The sequence below is a fragment of the Arachis stenosperma genome, chromosome 2, assembly GCF_014773155.1.
Source record: "Arachis stenosperma cultivar V10309 chromosome 2, arast.V10309.gnm1.PFL2, whole genome shotgun sequence".
Taxonomy (NCBI): domain Eukaryota; kingdom Viridiplantae; phylum Streptophyta; class Magnoliopsida; order Fabales; family Fabaceae; genus Arachis; species Arachis stenosperma.
In genome coordinates this window covers 103,629,564-103,638,660 of record NC_080378.1, presented here as the reverse complement: position 1 = coordinate 103,638,660, position 9,097 = coordinate 103,629,564, and positions in this window count along the sequence as shown.

The window sequence follows — 9,097 nt, the reverse complement described above, 5'->3', positions numbered from 1 at the left end:
ACTCGATTATAATCTTAACTATTCATTTGATATATTCATCCTTGATATTGCTCATATTCTTCTTTATGAACCATGTGTTCTTTGATTTGGCTTTGAATTTGGTTTCTATTAATAATGTTCTTAAACCTTTGAATATGTTAAATGTTCTTTCTTGATTAGTTTGCACCAAAATATGTAATCTTACCGTGTCACATGATAGGCATACTATTTATTCATTTATTTTTTATCTCTTCCGCCCTCTATTTCAATTCTTTTGGAAACCATATTTGATTATCCATCTTTATCATTACTTGTATACTTCTTCATAATTCTGTACCTTTTAATTTGACCATGAATTTATTCTGATTCAATGGATAATCCTTAATTCTTAATTCTTGAGAGATTTAAAACCTTAATAGTTACGATTCGTAGCAAGCTAATTATGTAATTGATCCTTCTGCTTCGCATTCTGAAAGTTATGCGCTTGCTGCTCAGCTTACAACTCTTAACTTTGTGTTCCTCTACATGAATGATATAATCCATCGATAAAATTTTCGAACTTGTTTCAATAAGATAAACCATTTGTAGTACTTTTTTTCGAAAGTTTTTATTTTGGAATCTTTTTTGAAAAGAGTTTTGTTTTGACTCTTTTTCTATCTGATCTTATCTGTTCACTCGAATATTTTTGTGTATTCATCCTTGACAATAATTTTATTTTTCTCATGAATCTGATTTTTATTTCGTAGATTTTGAATTTATTTTATTGTATCAATTTTTGAGAACAAAAATTTTTATAAATAGAATAAGATGTAATATTTAAGATTTTTGAAAATTAAATAATGAGTTATTGATAATTTATTATTTTATTTAAAAAAATTATTTTTTTAAAAAATAATTAAATTAAATGATACTTTAAATTTAAAATTTATTAAAATTTTTAAATTATTTTTATTACAATGAGATATTCTAAAAAAATAAAAGAATTATTATTCATTTGTCTTTCGCTAAATGCCATTAAAGAAACAATGATAAGAAAAGCCAAACGTGGCTTTCATGTATATCTATATATAAAGCATGACACATCATTATCATTAAGTTAGATAATTCTCAAACTTCCTTTCTGATCAATTAAAAGCCACCGAAGCCAAGAAAGAACAAATAGAGAGGGAGAGATCGTGAGTGAGAGAGATTCTATGGAAGCCATGAACCTTCGGCGTTCAATTTTTTGAGATTCATAACTCTAATAAAAAAATTAATGCGATAAATATGTTAGTATCTTTCTCTTCTTTATATTGGCGTCACTTTTGTTCGGTGAAAGTTGACGGTGACATAGTTCTCTTTTTTATTAAGTTCGGTCAATTAGAATTTTAGGAGATACAAACGATTTCTAACGTTTTCTTCTTTAACGACTCGATCAGAAAGCTTCTCCAGAACTTCCGTTGTTTTAATTTCGTACTGAAGTAGGATTTGGTAACTTTATAATAATTAAATGTGAATTTGATAAGTGAATGTTGATTTGGTTGATTATTGTTTGAGTTTGAATGAGTTAATTTGGTTGAATTATTATTGTTGATTGTGATTTGTTATTTCAGCTATATATGAGCGACCTGCTGGGGTGTTTTGGTGAATTTTGGGCTGGAATATTGTTGAAAATAAAGTATAAATTTAGTGAGATTTGATGGTCGAGGGATTAATTAAAAGTTACGAAGAATCGGTAACCGAAACTCGAGAACGGTTTAAAATAAAAGTAATATTTTGAAAGGAAAGGGCTAAGGGTTTCGATTTTGATATAAGAGAAAGATTAATAATTAAATTATATTTTCCAGGGGGTAAAAATGGGTATTTTGTAAAAGATCAAGGTTGTTTTATAAATCTGAAAATAAGTGGGGATTCAAATATAATTTTATAAAATATCAAAGTTAAAAATAGAATATTAAAGAGTTCGTGATTTAGAAAGTAATTAATAAAAATTTAAAAATAAAATTTTATTAACTAAGTTTTAAAAGAAGATTATAAATACTATTTTAAATACTTCTTTAAAATTATTTATTTATATTAAAATAAATTATTATTTTAATTAGTATTTATTAAAGATATTATTTTGTAAGAATATTATAATGTGTAATATTAATAAGTAAGCAAGCAAGTAAAGTAAACCTAAAAATTTTAGAGAACACTGACTTAATTAAAAAACTTTATAATTCTTTTTCATAAGGCACTTAGGGAAAGGCGAGAGAACAATGTGAGGATGATTTATATTATGAACAATAAGAAAGAAAAGAAAAGGAAAGAAAAATATTAAAGAAACCTCTACCATAGAAGAGTAGAGAGAAAAGATTAAAAGAATATAAAGAACCTCTGCCACAAGAGAGCAGAGAGTAGGAATAAAAGAAACGAAAGAAAGAATGAGTTAAGATGATTATGTATCTGCTGAAAACGAGCAGAGATATGGTGGTGAGTCCACCGAGATTTACTTCCAGAGATACATCGGCCAATTCAGGGATGGTCGCACCTGAAAGACAGAGGTTGATTACAGAGATTATCGCTACACACATTGGCTAGAGAGAGCCTCACCTGTAAGACAGAGGTTGCTTATAGAGGCTATGTTTGCATACATCGGTTCAAGAAAGTCGCACCTGTAAGACAGATGTTGCTTACAGAGGTTATGACACTGAAAACTAAACTCAGACAAAGGTCGCTGAGTTGTATCAGGAGCGGGTCGAAACCGACTCATTACTGGACTAGGGATAGACATGCATCATACTTGTTTGCGCATATTTGTTTGTGAGTGTGTTTTCTATGATTGTGTGTACTTGTGACTGGGTTTTGTGTTCTATAATTGTTGAATTGGCTCGTACTTTGTTGACTGTTGTTGTTGACGAAGTATATATAAAATGGATATAACTGTATACCCTGACCCTACTAAGAACTCCCCAGTTCTTACCCCCTATTTCCACCTCTTTTAGCTACAGTTGCGAAGGTTTAGTACAAAACTATAAGAGTATAGAAGATTCTGTTTACAAGTTGAGCTCTTAGATTTTATTTTTCTCTCGTCATTTATTGTTTTAGTTTTTTTAGAGGGATAGGAATTGTATTTGAGGGTTTTTGAATAAGTCTATATATATCATGTTATGTGATATATATATATATATATATATATATATATATATATATATATATATATATATATATATCTTTGTGATTAAGTAAGTGAAAGCAAAAACTATTTTATTTTCTTAATTAAAGTTTTGTTTTGTATTCGCAAAGGCTTAATATTAAATAAACATAGTAAATAATTAAAGGAATAGAGGTTAGTAGTGCTCGGACTTTTAGTACGATCATGAGGTGCTAAAAGTTAGGGGGTTACACTATTAAAAAGATTGATTGTGTATTCATTATTTTGATAGTAGAAGATTTTACTAGACCAGGTCCCGTGAATTTTTTTGTCCATCTTTTAAAGGATTTTTTCACGATAAAAATTTTAGTGTTTGATTGTTTAATTCCTACAATTATATTTGCTGCTTGAAGTATCTTTGGAGTTGCCTATTTAGTTATATAGGTTGTGAAAAAAAGTTATTTTTGGTGCTTTCGCAGTCAGACAGATTCTTGTCTGAACCTCATATTTTTTTTCTAATAAAATGGCATCCAGAGCTTTATTTGTTTATTTATGTGCTGATTAAATGGAGAAAAATATTCAAGACCAAATATGGTTAAATTGAATTCCAAATATTACTCGATTTAGAAGATTCTCATGGAAGATATGTTGTATAACAAGGATTTGTATAATCCTATGGATGGTGATAAATCCAAAGGTACCAAATCAGATGTTGAATGAAAAAAGTTGAATCGGAAGGTGGTTGCTTTGATTAGGCAATGGCTTGATCTTAGTGTGTATCCACATGTTGACACTGAAATTAATGCCATGAAAATGTGAAAGAAATCAAAGAAATTATATGAGACAAAAAACGTGTAAAACAAAGCATTCCTGATTCGGAAGTTGGTCAATATGAAATATATTGAAAGTAAATCAATGATTGAGCACTTGATCATTTTTTAGGAGACTATAAACTAACTGACAAATAATGACATCAATTTAAATGATGAGTTGCAAGTCTTGCTGTTACTGAGTTCTTTGCCTGATAGTTGATAAGTTGTGGTTGTGACACTATTTCGTGTACACTGCCTTGGCACTTGCTTCAGTCCATATAATATTTTCTTCAACTTGCATACAATATGCTCTTTTTTTTAACCTCGAAACCCTCTAATTACTCTATATAAATTTCTTTATCTATGTCACTATGAAGAAATGCAATCTTCACATCAAACTGCTCAACCTCTAAATTCAAGCTAGTTGCTAATCCGAACACAATTCGAATAGAGGACATCTTTACAACTAGAGAGAAAATCTCTTCAAAATTAATACCTTTCTTCTACTCAAATCTTTTCATAACTAACTGACATTTGTACCTTGGCTATGAAACATTTTTATTTTCTTTCAATTTAAACACTCATTTATTCTTGAATGCTCTCTTATCCTTTGATAGCATCACCAATTCAAACGTATGATTCTCATGTAAGGATTTTATTTCTTCTTACATGGCCTTCAACCAATCTTCTTTATGCTCATCAGACATACCTTCTTGGTAGCTCTCTGACTCCTTAATTTCAGTGTTCATCACATATTTATGAAAAAAGTATCTTTAAGAAGGCTGATTCTTTCTAGTAGATCTTCTCAATTCAGGCTCAACTGGTAGTTCAGATAAAACTTCAACATCTGGTAAAATTTCTACATTTGGCACCTCACGTTAAGGTGTAGGTTTATCATGTAAATTATTACCATTATTATCAACTTGTGCGTCTCTTCCATTAACAAGAGGTATAGTGGAAGGACTAGGTTTATTATTAGCAGAATATTTAACAGTTGTTATAAGATTATCTGTCTTCTCAAGGTCTTCAATAGTTTAGTCTTCAAGAAAAATCACATCTTGAATTCTAATTATTTTCCTACTCACCGGATCCCATAATCTGTAACAAAAGTTTTCGTGATCATAATCCATGAAGATACACTACTTTAACTTCCCACAAGTTTAGACATTTTATCTCTTAGAATGTGAACAAAAGTCCTGTAATCGAATACTCGCAATTGACTATAGGAGACATCTTTTTCTCTCCAAATTTTCTCTGGAACATCACCATTTAGTTGAACTGAAGGAGAAAGATTGTTCAAATCTACTATAGTCTTCACTGTTTCACCCCAAAAGAATTTAAGTAATTTTGTATGAGAGAGCATATACCTAACTCTATCATTGATAGTGCGATTCATTCTCCAACAATTCCATTATGTTGAGGAGTCTTAGAAACTATTTTCTTAAGTTTAATCTCATGTCCTTTGCAATACTCTTCAAACAGACTCCTATATTCACTATATTATCTGCTCGACCATATTTTAATTTTCTTACTGTTTCTCTTTCAACACTTGTATGAAAGTACTTGAAGATGCCGATCAACCAGTTTTTAAATTTCAAAACAAAAGCTCATACTTTTCAAGAATAATCATAAATAAAAATAACAAAATATAATGCACGTCTTAGTATTTTAGCATCTATAGTATAAACATTAGTGTGAACTAAATTTAGAACATGTGATCTCTTATAAAATTCAGAATTATAAAATGATACTCTAGTATATTTTTCAAAAATTTCAACCTCATAAAAAGCCATACTCAACACTAAATCTAAACCAAACAAAATACCCAAAATCTCAACTAATGATACTGAACAACAACCAAGATTCACATTAAACCAAGCAATGAACCTCACATCATTATCCCTCCAACTATCTTCCCAAGTCGCCTTTCCCTCTTTGCAAACTCAGACTGAGCTAGATGGTATATAGTCCTTTGTCATATGAAACGCGAGCTCATGAATATTCCTTCCCTCAGGCACTAAAGTTTTATCAAAAATGAATTTATTTCTTCAAAATCAGAAAACATTTAAAGTACTAACAAAAAGAACTTTTTTATTATTCATTAATGAAACATTAAGATTTATCCATTATTTGTCTCATTTTAAAATAACGATCATTTTTATCTTTTTAATATATTAAAATAGTCCAAAATATATTAATTGATATTTTAATGTATTAAAAAGTCAAAACTGTTGTAAATAAATAAATAAGAAAAAAAAATAAATATAAAATAAAGATATATAAATAAAAGACTTTAGTATTAATATTCGATCAATATTCTCATCTATTATGGCTTGATAATAGTAGGGATGAAGCTAATCACAATGATAATTTGTTTGTTTGTTTAAAATGCTAACCACGATGATAGTTTTAATGTTAAATAAATAAAATAAAGCATACTCTAAATCAGTTCTTAATTTAAAAAAAAAACAGATCATATATTTTAATTCTAACAATTTTTTTTATTTACATTGAGACTAAACGTCTAAAAAAAATACTGCACCAAAATTAACTCTAGAAAGAACAGTCCTAACCAAATCTACATAGAAACACAGAAAAATGCAAGCGGATACTATAAAGTAAATATGACAGTCATAAACTAAATTAAAACAAAAAATACAAGTTTATCTACATAAGTATTAGCCTCTTTATTCTCATGAAGGAAAATATAATTGTGAAGTTCGTTACAATACCTCTTGAAAGTTGCTACGAGTGATCTTGAGGAGTGCAACTCGTATAGATCCTGTAAGCATAATCGGACAGTTGCAGCAGAATCCACCTTAATTTCTTTTGGTGGATCTCCAATTTAAATGGAGTTCACAATTTAAAATAAAAGGAAAAAAATAGTTAAAGAAGAGAAGTGGAGTTAAAAAAAAAAGTCTGTATTATCACACAAAAAAAAAAAGAAAAAAAAAGAAACAGAGTGCGGAGAGGAGAAGAGATCAACGAAGAGAAGAAGAAAAAAGAAAAAAGGACAGCTATAATATACTCTTATTGAATTGATAAATTTGTTCTATTTCTTATAAAATTTTAATATGTTGTTCTTAGTATAAAGATAAAAATTATGATATAATTTGTTAGTTGTATTATTTTTTTTGTCTGATTTGAGATACTCACTTTATGAAGGATTTATATTTATTCTATCAATTTTGATGATATATTTTTGTTGATTATTAAGATGCTTTAGTGCTACTAAAAAAATTGATTGTGTATCTATTATTTTGATAATGGAAAATTTTACTGAATTAGGTCCTGTTAGTTTTTTGTCTCTCTTTTAGAGGATTTATTCACGATAAAAATTTTGGTGTTTGATTGTTTAATTTCTGCCATTATATTTGCTGCTTGGAGTATCTTTGAAATTGCCTATTTAATTGTATAGGGTGTGAAAAAATTATTTTTAGTGCTTTCTGTAAATTTCACAAAATAATGAATAATTGGCCAATAAATGAATCATTATCTAAATAAATTAGGAAATTAAATTTTATAGTTTAAAAAAATAAAAATAATAAAAATATAAATTTTAACACTAATTTTAAAAGAATTTGCCACAAAATTAAATTATTGGACCAACCCATTCATGCTCACTTATTGGCCTCAGCCACTCCTCCCTTCTGCTTCAAAGAGAAACATGCTGATTTTGGGAAGGGGGAGCAAAGAAAGAACAAAAAACCCTAACCTCACATTCAATTTCACTTATCTCTCAAATCGGAGCTCCGATTACTGTACCATTTGTGGGTACGTGACCATCGCGTTGAACTCTACAAATCCATCTGAACAAAGTGGTAAGAAAGTTTCATTTCTCACCCAGTCCTTCACCCTCTTTAATTTCAAAATTTTAAATCATTAGTATTGAGATATTGTGAAGTCTTGATGTTTAGGATCAAATTAACTTTGGGAGTTTGTTGGGTCTTGTCCCAAATGTTCGTCGATAAGGTGAAGAATTTCTAACCCTTGTAAAATTTTTGAAATAACAAACCCTATGTTAATTTTAGTGATATTTGTGTGAAATTAGATTGAATTATGTGAATTGAAACCAAATTGATGAAGTTGGAGACTTGAATTGAGTATTAGGAGCTGGAAATTCATTTGATGGAGGCTTGGAGCTTGTGAATTGTGGATATCTGAGGTGTTCCGAGTTTAGGGAGGAATCGGCCAAAGTATAGTTTTAATTTCTCGTAGATATTATATAATGTAACTTGAAAATGTAGGCTAGTTAACAATAGGATATGTTGAATTATGTAAACTTGTTAAGGTTTAGTAACTTTGGTGATAATGTTGAGTTTGTTTATGAGAATGTGTTGTTTAGTGATGATTGTGATAATGGTAGATTGATATGTAAGAATATGGTTGTTGTCTGCTTGGTGGAGGAAAATTATTGAATGTATATGTGGAATTGTTAAATGATTGAAGGAAGATTAGGTGTTGGTATGAGGTGAGGTGGTTGGAAGGTATGTGTGTATGTTTTGGGAAGTTTTGGTGCTGTTTTGGATATAAAACTTTACTTTAAAATTGAGGATTTGGAAAGAGTAGAGGTTTTTGGTGTTTTTGGTAAAATTTGACTTTTGACCAATTTCAGTGGGTCATAAATTAGCTTTTGAACCCTTAAATTTTGTCAAAGTTGTTTCAAATGAAAATTGGGTTCGTAAAGTTTATGCTGTTTGAATAACAGACTAAAAATAATTTTTAACAAAAAAATTATGCACGTTTAAAATTTGGTGTCAAAATCTAAAATTCTGTAGACTTAACAACTTTTTACAACTAATGTTGGGCTTGCGTATAAATTTTTTTATATATGTCATTACGAAGAAATGCAATCTTCACATCAAGTTGTTCAACCTCTAAATTCAAGTTAGCTGCTAATCCAAGCACAATTCGAATAAAGGACATCTTTACAATTAGATACAGAAAATCTCTTTAAAATCAATACCTTTCTTCTACTCAAATCCTTTCATAACTAACTGAGCTTGTACCTTGACCATGAAATATTTCCATATTCTTTCAATTTAAACACCCATTTATTCTTGAATGCTCTCTTATTATTTGGTAGTATCACCAATTCAAACGTATGATTCTCATGCAAGGATTTTAATTCTTCTTGCATGACCTTTAACCAATTTTCTTTATACTCATCAGACATAGCTTTCTGGTAACT